Here is a 17,324-nt window from a genome sequence, read left to right as displayed (position 1 = left end):
CGTACGTTCTGTGATACGATACATCACGGTATCACGATGAAGACGGTCGGGATAGGCCCGGTTCCGTAAAATACGCGCCGAGTCGACGTGGGCAGCGATGAATTAATAAGAGGTTTTAAATTTAAAGATTTAGTATAGAATAAAATAATCAAAGAAAGAAAACTTGGATGCTGCCCACGGACACACGTCTGTTCCCGGCGCGGAGTGGTTGGAGACTGCCGAACATGGCCGCCTCGCAAGGAAGAGAAACTTTCTCTTCTTTGTGAGTCGGCATCAAAAAACTTATATTAATTGAATTTACTCTATTACCAGTTAAAACATGTTCCAGGTGCCCAATTAAAATGTACCACCTGGTAATTGGGTGCTTAAGGCTTAACAATGGTTTTAATGTATTTAATTATTTAAATTGTGACATCAAGTTGGCGACTGTAAATTTACTAACATGTCCCACTGCGAATTGTTTTAGAGGGATTTCTCCTATTCTGACTAGATCATAGTCACGGGCATTTTAATTAAGGCCAGTGGCCGCAGTGACTGTTAATGAGGTTAGTTGTCTGCTCCGTGCGTGGTGTATTCGCCCGGAGTGTCTACGACGCAATTATTACATGTCGGCTAATTAGTAATTTCGTACTAATTGAATTATGGGTTCGAGTCTCCGGGGTTCCGTACCTTTAACTTTCATTATGTCTATTGGGGTCACGCCCGAGGCGCTCGCCTGACTCAATTCGGCTGGGCAAGGGGCGCGCTCCGAAAACGGGATACGGTACTGGCGGTGCGGAGCACGGGCTTAAAGGCCATGGTCGGTACGACGTCAAACCATGCAGAAAGGGATGCAAATTTAAAATGATAATGTAACTTTCCTAATCCCTTTATGTTGTACATTTTTTTGAGTATGGAAATTGTATTTTTTTTTTTAAATACCCTCTCAGAAAAAATTCCTGTATCCGCAATTGGCTCTAATATAAGAGAGACTTAACTAGTTTGCTTTTCTAGTTTATTTTTCATGAAACGATTTCATAATTAGCTGAATATCAAAAAACTGTAGTATCGTCTGTTTAGTGAATGGTTGAGTTTCTTTTAGATACATACTTACTGTTAGTACACAAATACAAATCACTGCTGTTCTGTGTGTTTGCAAGCACGCCCTAAATGGCCTTTTTTTTTTTTTCTTCTTATGGCAAGGAAAAATATGTGGCCCTAACTATACAGTTATCTTGTTACTAGTGTCTGCCGGAATGTACCAATTCTCAATTCTAATGGAGTGCAAAATTTACACTGGAATTACATAAGATGTAATTGGTTAAGTAATTTTCAGTATGGATTGCACATTTTATGCCGTTTTTTAGTGTAAACAAGTTTACTGTGCCCAATGTAGGGATTTTGGGTTCAAAAAAATAATATATTGTAAGGTTAAAGTATAAATTGTTTAATAAAAATTCATTCCTAGTTGTGCCCTTGAAAGTACAAATATACAATTATGATCCTTAAACAACATTACAGAATTGTGGATGAAAATTTTGTGCTTACAGGCCATACCCTTTGATACTCTCTCCTATATTGTGTTCTTGTTCGCCTCCAAACCCTATGAAATTGTGCCAATTAAAAATATGCACCTTTTAATGCATTCTTTTCTGCATTCAGTCTTTCCCCAGCAGAGGTATGATCAATAGGTAGGCCTTTAACATCAATATTTTGAAATGAATAGTACAGTACTATAATGATTTATAGAGTTTAAAAATTAAATAATACAGTAAATCCCTACAATTGTAATTTATTCTGAAACTTTTACTACGATTTCGTTCTTTTCACTCCAAGGCAGAATGCTACCCTTGATGCCGGTTCCACCCGACCCCCGGTGATCGTTGATGTGGGTTGGGGCTCAGGTCGATCTCTCAGGGGTAGGTTTAGGCCTTAGTGGCGGGGGAAGGGGATGGCTTGGCTGAGGCTGGTCTCTTCCTGTGGCTGCTTCTCCCATGTCGACGCGAGCCAGCAGCTCTTGGCGACGCCTCCGCTTGTCCTTCATGCGGTTAGCTGCCCGAAACTTCGCCTCTAGCAACTGTTCCTCTGGAATCAGCACCCTGGTCTACAGGGCGACGTCTCGCTCGGCGTGGGTTTAGCAGTTGTCAGGGCTGCTCCGGTTGTCAGTCCGTGCTCTCACCACTTGTTCGCACTTCCACACGCTGACTCCGGAGCCGGCGGGCGCGTAGTGGTGGGGTCCTCCCCTCAGCCACTTTGGTCAGGCTGGAGCGAAGTGCAGGGTGACTATTGGGAGTCTCATCTGCTCGGCCACTGGGTCAGGCTGAAGCATAATGCATGTCGAGAGTGAGAAACCTCTCATCTACTCGACTTGGTCAAGCTGCAGAGGAGTGCAGGACCACAGACGTGCTGCGCTGTCGTCGTGCGGTAGGTAGTCGAGGGAACCTAGTTGCCGCATCTTGTAAACGGACAATTGTCGCTTGTATGCACACACAGTGGGCCATTGCACTGACACTCGCACTCGCTAACTCCTGGTGTACATGGATAAAAAGGGACAATTGCGACCTTAGCGACAGGAAGGCGCGACGTTATGTCGCCACCCTGTGTTGGCTCCATTTTTCATAATCAACTGTGGGGTGAATCTGAAGAGTGAATGCAGGTACGGATACACACTAAATTAAACATTCCTCATGGAGCAGTAATTCATTATAATATAATCATTTACATACCTACAGCAAACATGGCATGCTGACAACTACCGTGTATCTAGCAACCGAAATTTTCCGTGTGAAAAATTGCAGGAAAAACCCCCTATTTTCTTTATAAATTTAGTAGAATAAACCTAGCATCGTGTCAAGGTATTAATTACATTGGTAATGGAGTTCAAGCCCAAGCATTAAAATTTAGGAATTCCCCAGAATTTATACAGCTTGATTTAATTGATGCCGGGGTTTTGTAAAAATTAATGGTAATGAAATACAAAAAGATGGAAAAAAATGTTTTAAAACTGTTCTAATGAACAGGATTGTTAATGCTATGTGTGTGTGTGTGTGTGTGTGAATTAAATTTTCTTCCATTTTGTGTTGGTCTCATAATTTATGCTAATAATTTGACGCCGACCACCAATGTTGCTCTATGTCGCATAGACTGCTATGCCTCATCAATGTCTCACGAAGGCATGTGCACCGAACGCGCTTGGGTGCGCACCGGAGTGTAGAAAGTGCAACGGGGCAAACGCCATGTAACAAGTGCCACGTCGGCGGAAGGAACCGGCCGGGTGTGGCATATCCCTCCGCCGAACTACAACAAATTTTTATGTCTTTTTTCCACAGGAACATATTAGACTTTATTTTCATAGTTTAACCTTTTATATTTTCAAAAATTATGTTTCACCATGTGCCTTGTGCCAAACCTGGCCCGTTCAGTTTCCCGCGAGAATCACGCGTTTTGCGCAGTACGGCTGGCGGGGAGGGGGGTCGCGCGCGGTGAGAGCAGTAGTATCCTTCCGGGGCTCACAGAGGTCAGGAGCCTCTGCGCGACACGGGACCATCATTTCTTATTTTCACTGCTATGTAGTTTTCAATAGTTGTATGATTCCGTAAACCTTTTTTTCCAGTCCCGTGGTCGGCCTCGACTTACCGAGTGGTATGTAACCTAATTATTCAGTGATCCAAGACGAGCGTTCGATGTGATATGTAAGTACTATGTACGAACTGCGAGATGGTATGTCGGCGCTTCACGGGATATCCTAACCAATCGGCTAATTAGTTTCAGCCCGCACGGGGCAGCCAGTAGGCAACACGTAAAAAACAATCTTACTAACGCGTCAATTTCTGGGACAGTCCTAAGATTCATGTAGCGTCGCCGGAGTTACGGGCCTACGAGTTCTTAGCCCAGTGTACTACGTAATTATAATTGTGCCATCGTCCGGGGTCTCGGGCTCGAGTCCCGGTGCGGCTCCTAGCGGGAATGGCGGTTGTCGATGCAGTGTTTCTGGGTGGGCGCCAGACTAGCTCTGTTTCTAGTCGATACATGGGTCGTGGGATCGGTTGCCCTGCGTGGCCCACTAGGACCGTCGGCGGTGTTGCGTGGGTTATGAGGAATTCCCTACTTGGTGGTGGTTGGGAGTCGTATGGTTAATTAATCAGACGCTGAAGTGATGCAACAAATGACGTGTGTCGTTTATTCATGCGACTGTGGGCCTGGTGTAATACCGTTGATTACACGCCACGTCGCACATTGGGTGACGTTGACGTCGTCTGGCCGACGACCACCCCAGAGCCCGACCTGCACCCGCCAGTATACGCTCCCGCTAACGGAACACACCCCTGGCCATGTCCCACCCGAGTCAGGCGACCCGAACAGCAATTAAAGACAAAGCCGCGGAAACCTGAGTAGACAAGAGAAGAACCGTACCCATTCCTCCTGAAACATTAAATGAGGATTTTAGCGACAATAAAATCTCTTCCAGACACACCCGTTTGGAGTCTAGCGTAATGAGGTCACGCCTGGCGCGAGAGAGGCCGAGCCTCCCTCGGACGCCATGCCAGTTCGGCAGTTCAGCGCAGCTCATGGACCGGGGCGGACCTATGTCCCACGGAGAGGCAACATCCTTTGTCTACATTGAAAGTAACGTCCGGTAAATATAGTCACTAATTAACCAAACCCCTTTTATTACTTAACCTCTCCGTGAGTACCCGGTCCCTTTTTTCGGTCCCGGACCTAATCCGGCCGCATCAACTTAAGGACACCCCGCACCACACTTGGTCAGCGGGGCTGCTCTTCAACATACGGCACCGGCCGTCTCCCGCAACGTACAGAACTTTATTTAAGGTCACGCGCACGGCGCTGACCACAAACCCGCAAGGGAACTTGGGCAAACTTAATTGCGGTGCGTGTTTCACCACAGTGGACACAACACCCGCGCCGAGACATTTGCATACGGGATTGGCCGTCTCCAATCGCCCGCCCCTTAATTCAGTGTATTTTTGTATCCCGTATTTTGTACTGCTAACTTACGTTACCCGAGTAACGAGTGCCACGTAACCTGTGCGCGCCCCCTTAATCCAGTGTATTTTTGTATCCCGTGTTTGTATTGCTAACTTACGTTACCCGAGTAACGAGTGCCACGTTACTTGTGCGCACCCCCTTAATTCAGTGTATTTTTGTATCTCGTATTTTGTATTGCTAACTTACGTTACCCGAGTAACGAGTGCCACATAACCTGTACGCGCCCCCTTTATTCAGTGTATGTTGTGTCCCGCCTTTGTGTTACGAAATTACGTTACCTGCGTACCCAGTGAGACGTCTGAGACATAACAGCATCCGAGGCCACGTAACGCGGAACACAAACAATAAGGCGCCACGGAATAACAAGTAAAAACCCCCCGGGGACCTCTGTAGAGTGTTGTATTGTGTACGACTCGCTCCTCTGAATAAAAGGTACGACTCCACCACCTCAACTCCACGTCTCTTAATTTAAAATCATCTCACGCAACACCGCCGCCGGCCCTAGTGGGCCACGCAGGGGCACATACATCCACGACCCCAAATTCACGACTAGAAACGAGCTAGTCTGGCGCCCACCCGGACAACACAGATCAAGAACCGCCTTTTCCCACTAGGAGCCACACCGGGACTCGAGCCCGAGACCCCGGACGACGGCATTTGGCGCCCGCTGCGTGGGGCAGAAAATAACGTGAAAAAATTTTTTTCACTTCTGGACATTTTCGAAATAAATTCACCAACAGGCGACAGCGGAGACACGAAACGGCCATTTTGGACACAGGAAGGGTCGAAGGCCAGACAGACCGGCGCGACGAGGCGAGCGGACAAAGGACACTCCAACCACCCCCACCCCCGCACGTCATCACGGCGAGGCGAGCAACGGAGCGACGTCACCACTACCACTCCGCACGGACCGTTTTCGCCTCCTCTTTGTGCGGCTGTCCGGGCACCTACCCCCATCTCGTCACCACGCTTCACGCTCTCCGCTTTGGGCAACCATCCTGATACCCCCACTCCGCGCGGACTGTTTTCGCCTCCTCTTTGTGCGGCTGTCCGGGCACCTGCCCGCCGCCGATCTCAAACCCGCGCGCTACAACACGCGCCCAGACTACAAACAGCCCGTCACAGACAGCGAACTTGAACGTACAACATACAGCTCAACATGCAGGCACCACCTACAGACCTCGTGTGCACGCGTTGCCTATTACCAAGGGAAATAGACCTATTGACGGGATCACTGCCGTGGTACAGGACATGCCAATGCGCGAACACCCGGGACAACGTCACCGAACAGACCTGGGGCAAGCCCTGGAGCGAGACGTTACTCGGCGAGCCGCACACCCAATTACCGTGGTCATGGGCACCGCTTAAGACGGAGGCACAAGCTAACGTCACACTGGGAGGCATACTACCGACTATGGGCCTCACGAGTGCGCGGACCAATCCGGCACCCAAATACATCCCACCACCAAGCGCAATCACCGGACCAAACACGGGGATGCATACACGCAACCCGTGCTACACAGGGAAGTTAGCACTACCCGAGTTCAGCGGAATAGGGCACGAAGTACCCAGAGACTTCCTAACACACTGCGAGGTCAGACTGGCACGGTCCGGAATACCGACCGATGAGTGGTCGGGGCGAGCGAGCGAACAGCTGAAGGGGACCGCCCGCCAATGGTGGAACACCTGGGGACGCTTCGGCATGCCCTGGGAGGAGTTTGCCATGTCGTTCAACCGCCGATTTGACACGGAACACGCACTGGTCCAATGCACGACACAGTTCTATGGCGAACGCCAACGCGACTGCGAACGCGTCGAGCAGTTTCTGGCCAAGAAAATGCAACTGTTCAATCGAGTAGCACCCGGCGCCGCGCCAGCCACCGCGCTCGCAACCATTACCACCCTCCTACACAATAAACTGCAACCGTTCATGCGGTGTTACCGCGCAGAGGAAGTCGAGGATTACGTCCGACAAGCCATAGACATGGAACGGAACATCCGGGGACTGCGACACTACGCCCCCCCGAACACCGACCGGGACCTGGCCAGACGCCCAATGGGTCAGAGAATAGCCAGCGTCCAGAACCGGGAAGCAGGGGGCTACCCACCCGACCGCCCGCGACGAGCCATCGAGGACGCACCACCACCTGGTAGGCCCGATGGGTCATCAACACAGCAGGAACCCCCACTACCGCGATGCCAGTTGGGCTGCCCCGCAGGTACCCGCCACTGGCATGTCGACTGCCCACGCCGGCAAACACCACCCGTCACCAACACGTCGGGAAACGCCCACCCGGGGGCACGGCGGTAAAACCCGCGCCTCCGAGCAAACCGAGCCCACCCACACCCGCCGCGGAAATAGCCACACCGCAGCTAAACCAGCTAGTCCGTCCCCGCGACGGCCTACTCCGCATCCCCGTGGAAGTCAACGGGCGACCCACGGCGGCCCTGGTAGACACGGGCGCGAGACACGTGTTCGTGGCCCCCCACCTGGTACCCCCCGGCGCGCTGCAGCCCCACCAAGCCGAGTTACGGTTAGCAACCAGCACGCAACCGGGAAGGACAGTGGGGCAAGCCGAACTCGAGGTACGCATTCGGGACGACGTCACCACGGTAACTGCCCTAGTGGTAGAGGACTTACACGAAGGGATAGTACTAGGCCAACCATGGTTAGCGAGACAAGATGCGGTGATCGAAATGAAGTCCAGACGAGTTTACATTGGCACCCGCGAGCGGCTCACGGTGTACGCCATAGGCACTACCCCCGAGAGTCAGGGGGAGAAAGTAACCTTAGACCAGTTCCGCCACAACGTCCCCCACGAGTACCGAGCAGCAGTGGAACGCGTGTTGGCAGAAAGGCAGGACGTCTTCGCGGTAGCCGACCCACTGAAGCGCACCACCATCACCGAACACCACATCCCGACCACCCACGACAACCCAGTACACGAGGCCCCGAGAGGATACGGGTTCCGGGAGCAGAGGGCCATCCGGGAGCAAGTGGCGGACATGCTTCGCGACGGGGTAGTCGAACCGTCCAACAGTCATTACAATGCTTGCGTCGTATTAGCCCCAAAGAAAGACGGTTCGCTACGCTTCTGCGTCGACTTTCGGCCGCTAAACGCGATCACGATTAGCTCACCCCCACCTCAAATCAGCGTCGACGCCGCCGTAGCCGGACTCGGCCGCGCGAAAGTCTTCAGTACGCTCGACCTGAAGGCTGGGTATTGGCAAGTGCCCATACGGGCGGAAGACAGGGGGAAAACCGCGTTCACGATACCAGACGGGCGGAAGTTTCAATTTCTCGCCATGCCTTTTGGGCTAAAGTGCGCACCGGCCACGTTCCAGGGAATGATGACCCGAGTGTTGGAGGGGTACCTGGGCCGGTTTGCGATCGCGTACCTCGACGACGTGATCGTCTTCTCCGAGACGTGGGAGGACCACGCCAGACACCTGGCGCTGGTCCTAGAACGCTTGGCCACACACCATCTCACGGCCGCACACCACAAGTGTCATATCGGGACCCAGGAGGTCGAATTCCTTGGCCACCTAGTAAGCGCGGCTGGCAACCGACCCCAACCCGTTCACTTGCGCAAGATCGCTGAAGCGGCACCACCGCGGACGAGGAAGCAACTCCTACGGTTTATCGGCCTGGTGAACTGGCTCAGGGGGTACATCCCCGACTTCTCCCGTACCATCGCACCACTGACTGACCTCCTGTCACCACGGGCACGGTACCATTGGGGTGAACCCGCGCAACGCGCCTTCGAAGAAATAAAAGCCGCCTTCACTCGCTGTCACACCCTCACACGAGTAGACCCCGGACGCCGCCTCTACCTTCAGACCGACGCCAGCGCACTCGGTGTGGGCGCGGTGCTTTTCTACACGGACCCGAACGGGGTCCGCGAGGTCATCGACTACGCTAGCGCGAAGCTCGGACCGGCCGAACGCCGGTATCACAGCAACGAGCAAGAGTGCCTAGCCGTAGTCTGGGCCATGAAAAAGTACCGGCCCCACCTGGAGGGGAAGTGCTTCACACTGAGGACGGACAACAGCTGCCTCACCTGGCTGCGTATGATGCAGGGGCGGAAAGGCAAACTCATACGATGGGCGCTATTCCTCCAGTCGTTAGACTTCGACGTCGAGCACGTTCCCGGCACGGAGAACCAGCTCCCCGACTTACTGTCGCGGGAACCCGACGACCGAACAGAGCTGACGGACGAGGACGACTGGGAGGAGATTCTACCCCCGGACACACCACACGGACACGCATCGCACGACTCGGCATGCGCGCGCATCACGGCCGACGTGGACGGGGACGAAGACCCACCCAACACCGTGGCCGACGTCCAGGACCGGGTACGTCGAGCACAGGAAACGTCAATAGACGCGGCAAGACGCCGCCAGCAAGCGACCGCCGGACACGAGGCGTGGCGCGTGCAAGACGGCCTGATTCAGACTCACACACCTTGACACCAGGAAGACTGGAGGACCTACGTCCCGACGGAAGCCCGAGAAGCGGTCCTTCGGTTCTTCCACGACCACGACCTCGCTGGACACCCGGGGACCGATCAGACACGACGAGAAGTCACCCGGCACTACCACTGGCCCCGCGTCACTTACGACGTACGTACGTACGTGCGCGAATGCGAGGTCTGTCAGGCGAGGAAAGCGAGGCGGCGTGACGGCGAAGAGCAACAACGACCCAGGGAACCCACCACCGCCTTCCAAACGATAGCCTTAGACGTAATGGGCCCCTACCCCCGCACGCCGCGCGGCAAACGCTTCCTCCTCGTCGTGACGGAACTCTTCACGCGGTGGACGGAGGCGTATCCATGCGGGAACGTGCGCACACCTACCATCATCAGCCTGCTGACCAGGGAATTCCTGTCACGTTGGGGATACCCCCAGTCGGTGTTGACGGACAACGCCAGTCAGTTCCTGGGGTGACATTGGAAGGGCTGGTGCGACGAACACCAGATCGAGCACCACACGACGCCCGCCTACCACCCGAGAGCGAACCCGACAGAGCGCCGGAACCAGGAACTGAAGGCACAGCTCCGGATCCGGCTGGGGGCGGACCACACGCAGTGGGACCTGCACGTGGCTGACGCCCTCTTCTGTGTACGACGCCGCACCAACGCCGCAACCGGCCGCACACCGGCCGAAATGATACAGGGCCACAACCTGCCCTTACTGGGAGAATGGGCCACACACGGCACTCCACACCCCGACGAGACGACGGAGGAACGTGACCAACGACGGGTGACTCTGCACGACGAGGCAAGACGTAGACAAGAGAGGTACGCCAACCGGATCACCCCAACCACAGATCATCCTCCACTCGCCGTCTAGCGTAATGAGGTCACGCCTGGCGCGAGAGAGACCGAGCCTCCCTCGGACGCCATGCCAGTTCGGCATATCAGCGCAGCTCATGGACCGGGGCGGACCTACGTCCCACGGAGAGGCAACATCCTTTGTCTACATTGAAAGTAACGTCCGGTAAATATAGTCACTAATTAACCAAACCCCTTTTATTACTTAACCTCTCCGTGAGTACCCGGTCCCTTTTTTCGGTCCCGGACCTAATCCGGCCGCATCAACTTAAGGACACCCCGCACCACACTTGGTCAGCGGGGCTGCTCTTCAACATACGGCACCGGCCGTCTCCCGCAACGTACAGAACTTTATTTAAGGTCACGCGCACGGCGCTGACCACAAACCCGCAAGGGAACTTGGACAAACTTAATTGCGGTGCGTGTTTCACCACAGTGGGCACAACACCCGCGCCGAGACATTTGCATACGGGATTGGCCGTCTCCAATCGCCCGCCCCTTAATTCAGTGTATTTTTGTATCCCGTATTTTGTACTGCTAACTTACGTTACCCGAGTAACGAGTGCCACGTAACTTGTGCGCGCCCCCTTAATCCAGTGTATTTTTGTATCCCGTGTTTGTATTGCTAACTTACGTTACCCGAGTAACGAGTGCCACGTAACTTGTGCGCACCCCCTTAATTCAGTGTATTTTTGTATCTCGTATTTTGTATTGCTAACTTACGTTACCCGAGTAACGAGTGCCACGTAACCTTTACCGCCCCCTTAATTCAGTGTATTTTGTGTCCCGCCTTTGTGTTACGAAATTACGTTACCTGCGTACCCAGTGAGACGTCTGAGACATAACAGCATCCGAGGCCACGTAATGCGGAACACAAACAATAAGGCGCCACCGAATAACAAGTAAAAACCCACCGGGGACCTCTGTAGAGTGTTGTATGGTGTACGACTCGCTCCTCTGAATAAAAGGTACGACATCACCACCTCAACTCCACGTCTCTTATTTAAAATCATCTCATGCAACACCGCCGCCGGCCCTAGTGGGCCACGTAGGGGCACATACATCCACGACCCCAAATTCACGACTAGAAACGAGCTAGTCTGGCGCCCACCCGGACAACACAGATCAAGAACTGCCTTTTCCCACTAGGAGCCACACCGGGACTCGAACCCGAGACCCCGGACGACGGCAATACATAATATTGTTTAATATTCTGTGTTTGTTTTTGCAACGTGGTCGGCTGTAATGTCGGTCTGTTTATTAGGGGGCCGGGTTCTACCTTGGTTGCTGGTGGCTCGCCTGACTCGGGTGGGCCATGGCTAGGGGCGCGTTCCGTTAGCGGGGTTGAATACTGGCGGTTGCAGGTCGGGCTTTAGGGTGGCCTTCGGTCGGACGACGTCAATTGTGAAGTGTAATCTTGCTCAGGATTCTGGTGTGTTATGTTAGGGTTTGTTTTTGTAATCATCGCATCGTGTCCAAAGTGAATGACCTTACCAGGTAGTAAAATCGTGAGCCGCCAATGAGTGACTGGTCGTGCGTGTGAGAATTCGTTTCGGGACAACCGTTACGGCCAGGGCGGCCAGCACTATGTATAGGGCTGTGCCGGAATAAATTAATAAGAAATCAGCCTGTATTTTCTTGTTCTTTTCAGGCGTCCCGAGTGGCCGAAACAGCTCGGGGGCCCTACTGTGTCGAACCACTGCCTCTAGCCACAAGGCTGAACCTACCCTGAGATTCCGAACAATACTTAAGTCACTTAACTTCATATAGAGGTAGCGGGGTTCGTGTCAAATTCAAAGGCATGTCGTGCTGCACCTTCGGATCTGGAGCCTTATTTTTGATGCGGTCGGAATAATTCCTCGAGGGAAATGACTTCAATCCGACAGAGAATTGCTCAACCTTATTCTTAAACACTTGATAGTGGAAAAAGTTGACGTCCCTCGGCTTCAAGTCCCCGTTCTCCCGTTGAAGTAAATGTCCTGTTATGCCCGTACTGCTCTCGTCGGAGAGGTGTGGGTCCAGGCCAACGTGGCCGGGACCGGGAAATGCGGGACCTGGAGGGAGAGTGAAGTGATGGTGAGAAATGTTGGTAGGTTGTCGCAAGCAGAACACGGCATTAACGAATTTCACGAGCCAATTTTTATTAACGTATAAAGACCTGCCGCAGCCTGGCGGAACCGTCGCGGAACAAGTGCCCTACCACGGCGACACGGACTCCCTGATGACCGTGCTGTTCGCGAATACGTTTCGACACGAATCGTAAAGTTCTCAATGCTAAGCTGACCCCGTGAGAGAGGGCTCGAAGACGGAGCGCTGTGCGTACGCGGCCCGTTACGTAATGTCCCTTAAGGCGGTGAAAGTTCAGAAACCCGTAACACCACGTTCGCGTTGTAGAAACTGCCCGCTGGACACGTCTCCCGAAAACTCGTATTAACAATGCTAAGCTGGTTCGCGGTGGCAGCTCAGCTGCCGTGACAATCTGTGAACTGAACGAACGACTAGCCACGAGCGCAAAGTACGCGGCTCGCGGAGCGACGAACACGTCTGTCTCCGCTCGAGACCAGGACGCGACTGACTCTCCCCGCTAGCCCGCGGGCCGGCGCCCGCGGGTTGCGGGGAGGGGAGGGGAAATCGGCCGGCGTGGGAGAGAGCTCCGTCCCGCGGCGCGCCAGGCTGCAATTACATACTACACGGCGAAACCCTTCAGAAAAGTTACAGAATTATTTATAAAGACTTACACGAGACATTAATTAAACAGCGAATTTACACAATAATTAATAAATAAAATAAGTTATTTACATACATTTAAGAGCCTTGATCGTTTACAAATATATACACACAGAGATAAAAAGTTAAAGTCACATAGAAAAAACACTCGCTGGCATGCTAGGGCGCACGCGGGTGCGTCCCTGGCCGTCGCACTTCACAGGGGACATAATGGAGGACGTTGACGAGGCATAACGGCCTGAAGGAGCCGAGGAGACACTTGGGTCGACGTCAAAGTCACAAACTGTCTGAATTTTCCGCTACCTCTTTTGATGGCGAAATAGCTATTCCTTTAGGGATTTGAGAGTTATTCACTTTGATTTGTTGAATATGGAGTCTCCCTTGTGGTTCTGAAATATTTTTAATTGTGTGGATGGTTGGTTAAAAGGATGGAAAAGGTTGCATTGTGCATAAATTATGAGTAGGTATATAAAAACAATAGTAGAATTTGAGTGATTTGTCAAAGTTTGATGAGGTTGATTTTGTCGGCTAGGTATTTTCATTCCGGAGACCTGAATTTACAGAAATAGTTAACATAGTGAACATGAAGTTTAAAAAAAACAAAAAAACATAGCAAACTGTTTTCTTTGGAAAAAAAATGAAGTTAAAAACTAAAAAATAAACAAATTGTTGTGTCCTATATTTGTCCTCGGCCTCTCTCTGCAACCAACATGGCCGCTGCGCCAATAAAGCCGTATCCCAACAGGCTTCTCTACACCAGCCGTGGGATATAGGCTACGAGTGGTGCCGCGAACATATCATAGATGGCAGCACGCATCTTTTGAACGGTTATAGCAGTGCATATAGATTTATTAATGACTGTATAATATAAAATGTGTGTCAGTGCTATATATGTTATAAGTAAATAATATCCTAGTGTCTGAATTACTGGGGAGGGCACAGGATGGCCTGTTTTTCTGTATTGGGGAAAGATTGTCGCTCTGTCAGTGAACAATGTCTGAAGGAGCTGTATTTAAGCTAGGTCGAAATGTACCTAGCCAGAGTTCCTTACTTCAAAGAAACCTGGGGAAATGTAGTAGTATTATGAGAGCGGCTTTCGGGATTACGCTCTAGCATCCTTCTTCCCATGGAGCATTCTTCGGGATTATGCTCCAGACTCCTTTCCCCCCCTTGGAGCGGCCCTTCGGGGATTTCGCTCTAGGCCTCCTGTTACTACCCTCCTCTCCCCTAATTTCGCTCATGCTAAGCAAGAGGGCAGGTTAGACCAATATCTGTGCGTCAAGGAGCAGCTGCCAACCTACCAGTGGGGCCTGTCGCCCCACCTCATGCCACTACATCACCCGACGCTGCTGCCGGGACATGTCAAAATATAAAAAAATTGGCTATAAAAAGTATAAAAATTGACATGGGTTGATCTCCATCAGGAGTATGTGGAGACATGGTGGATGTCGCCCGGCAGCAGTAGCGGATCCAGAGGGGGGGCTAAGGGGCTCAAGCCCCCACCAAAAGCATCTGGGTCCACTATTGTTTTAGTGTTTGCCTTGAGAGCCTAGCCTAGCCTAGCCTAGCTTCAGCTGGGTCAAGCTCCTCCCAAACCAAAATCCTGGATCTGCCACTGCCCGGCAGTGTTGATGATTTGACGTCGTACCGACCATGGCCTCTAAGCCCGTGCTCCGCACCGTTAGTACTCGATCCCAGCACACCCCCAGGCCAGCGGGAATGAGTCAGGCGAGCGCCTCGGGCGTGACCCCAATAGACGTAATGAAACTTAAGGGCACGGAACCCCGGTGGCTCGAACCCATAATTCAAATAAGGGGAAAGCCATTAGTACAAAATTACTAATTACCCGACATCTAGTAAGTGCGTCGTAGCCACTCCGGCCGAGTACCGCACACACGGAGCAGACAACAAACCTTATTAACATTCACCGCGGCCACTGGACTTAATTCAAGTGCCCGTAACTATGATCAAGTCAGACTAGGAGAAATCCCTCTAAAACAATTCGCAGTGGGACAATATGTTAGTAAATTTACAGTCGCCAACTTGATGTCACAATTTGAAAAATACATTAAAACCATAGTTAAGCCTTAAGCACCCAATTACCAGGTGCTACATTTTAATTGGGCACCTGGAACGTGCTTTAACTGATAATAGAGTATATTAAATTAATATCAGTTTTTTGCCGCCGACTCACAAAGAAGAGAAAGTTTCTCTTCCTTGTGAGGCGGCCATGTTCGGCAGTCTCCAACCACTCCGCGCCGGGTCAAGACGTGTGTCCGTGAGCAGCCGTTCACTTTGTTTCACCGGCCGGTCATTCTGCAGTCATTTTTAAAACCTAATTTTTTTCTTTCTGCTCATGTTGACTCGGCGTGTATTTTGTGGGCCCAAGCTTATCCCCACCGCCTTCGTTAGTGGTTCCGCACCGCGTCGCGGACCACGCTATGTACGGCACTGGCCGACTCCAGCCAACACGCTTTTCATAATTCGCTGCGCATACGCCAGCCGGCTGCAACTACAAGTAAGTGTAATTTAAGATCATGCTCACTGAGCCACCCTAAGACTTTCGGTACTGGCCGTCTCCAGAACACTCTTAACCGCATCCCGCGAGACTGCTGCGGCGAGTTCATTGTGTGAGATTAATGTCGTGTGTTGTTCTGTAACATATGTTGATGTAACTGTACAACGGCTCAGACGCCGCATAGAGCATTAGCATAAATGTAAATCAATGCAACCGGTGTCGCGTACAGTTATTTCGTGCCACCCCGTCCTCCACACGGCCGAGCGGCCTCAGGGGATTTCAGGGTAGACTTCAAGTCGTGTACCTGGCGGGGCACACGGGGGCAGAGTACCCACGACCCACCATCAATGGCCTAGTGTCTCACTAGCCTGGCGATCCCCCCCCCCCCCTGGACAACAGCAGCACCGCGACGCCCGAGCGCCTGTCAGGTACTTCCTGGGCCTTCCACAGAGGCCTGGTGACGGCATATTGTGATAATTGCCCAGTGCCAGCCCTTAGGGGAGAGCAGTTTCACACACAGTAAGGCAGGGTGTATATCGTTCGGCCTAGTATGGCTTGCCTGGAGATGTACCTGCATCGGAGAGCTATAGAGGTTTGCAGTATACCCAGAACAGTCATTGATCCATGTGTTGAGGGCCTTTGGACCCGCCCTGTCTATACTAGCATAACCTCTCACTAGGACACATGTTGTGAGAGTAAAAGACTGGTCAAGAGAGTACTTACTGTTACAGGTCACAGTAAGCTACTGAATTGTTGTAACGAATAAGTACTGAAGAATGAAAAGTGCTGCTACAATCCAGGGGAGCAGCTTGGTGGGTGGGGGGTTAGGGGTTCAACCCCCCCCTTATCACCAAATCTTTAATTAATTTCTTATTCATCACTCAAACAAATTTCATATTAAAATTAATAAAATTTTTACCATTACAATATTTAAATTTAAGTACTGAAAACTGCTAAAATAGCACTATTTTACACCTTAAAATCCATATTTTCCCGGGGGAGGACCTCCGTACCCCCCGCTTTAATACGGGGGGGCCATGCTTCTTAACACCCCCCATACACAAATCCTGGCTACGCCACTGCTACAATAACATGACATACTTCTTTGCATGATAATTTAGTCACTATGTTGGCACTGGTTGAAAGTCTAAGAAATGTTTTGACACCTGGTGGTAACAGATGTTTTAACGGAATAAACTGGAGTTGGCCGGTCCTGTTCATTGTTGCCGGCCCATGTGCCGAAGGTGCACGACTGCTGAAGGAATGTGAGTTCAGCCCCCTCTAAAATCCTGACAAGAGAGTCACAGAACTTGAGAAGAATTTATGTAGGTTTAAAACAAAATCCCGAAAAAAACTATTACCGTGAACTTTATTAAAACAAAATAATAATAGGAGCTCTATGAGACTGTGTATGCTCTTGGCAGTGACCCGGTCCTGATTGATTATAGAAGTTAGGCGAAGTCATGATGGCACAGTGAGGAAATGATGTCGTAGAAAACACTGCATTCAAACAAATTTAGCAGCCAATGTTTCTGACAAGTGCTAAAGAAAGAAACATAATTTTATCCTGTAATTATTCAAGTCGGTCTTGAGGAATATGGTCTTTGTTGTCTTTCTTTGTGGTCTTTCAGGGTTTAATGCAATGGTGTTGTCAGCGCCATGGGGTCTCGTCTGGGTCATCCATTCCTACCCGGAACTCTGCATATGCCAGGATGGTACTGTGACACCGGGTGGAAGTGGGCGGCTCTGCTGTCCCTATC

The sequence above is a fragment of the Bacillus rossius genome, chromosome 1, assembly GCF_032445375.1.
Source record: "Bacillus rossius redtenbacheri isolate Brsri chromosome 1, Brsri_v3, whole genome shotgun sequence".
Classification (NCBI taxonomy): Eukaryota; Metazoa; Arthropoda; class Insecta; order Phasmatodea; family Bacillidae; genus Bacillus; species Bacillus rossius.
This window is presented reverse-complemented; position numbering follows the sequence as displayed.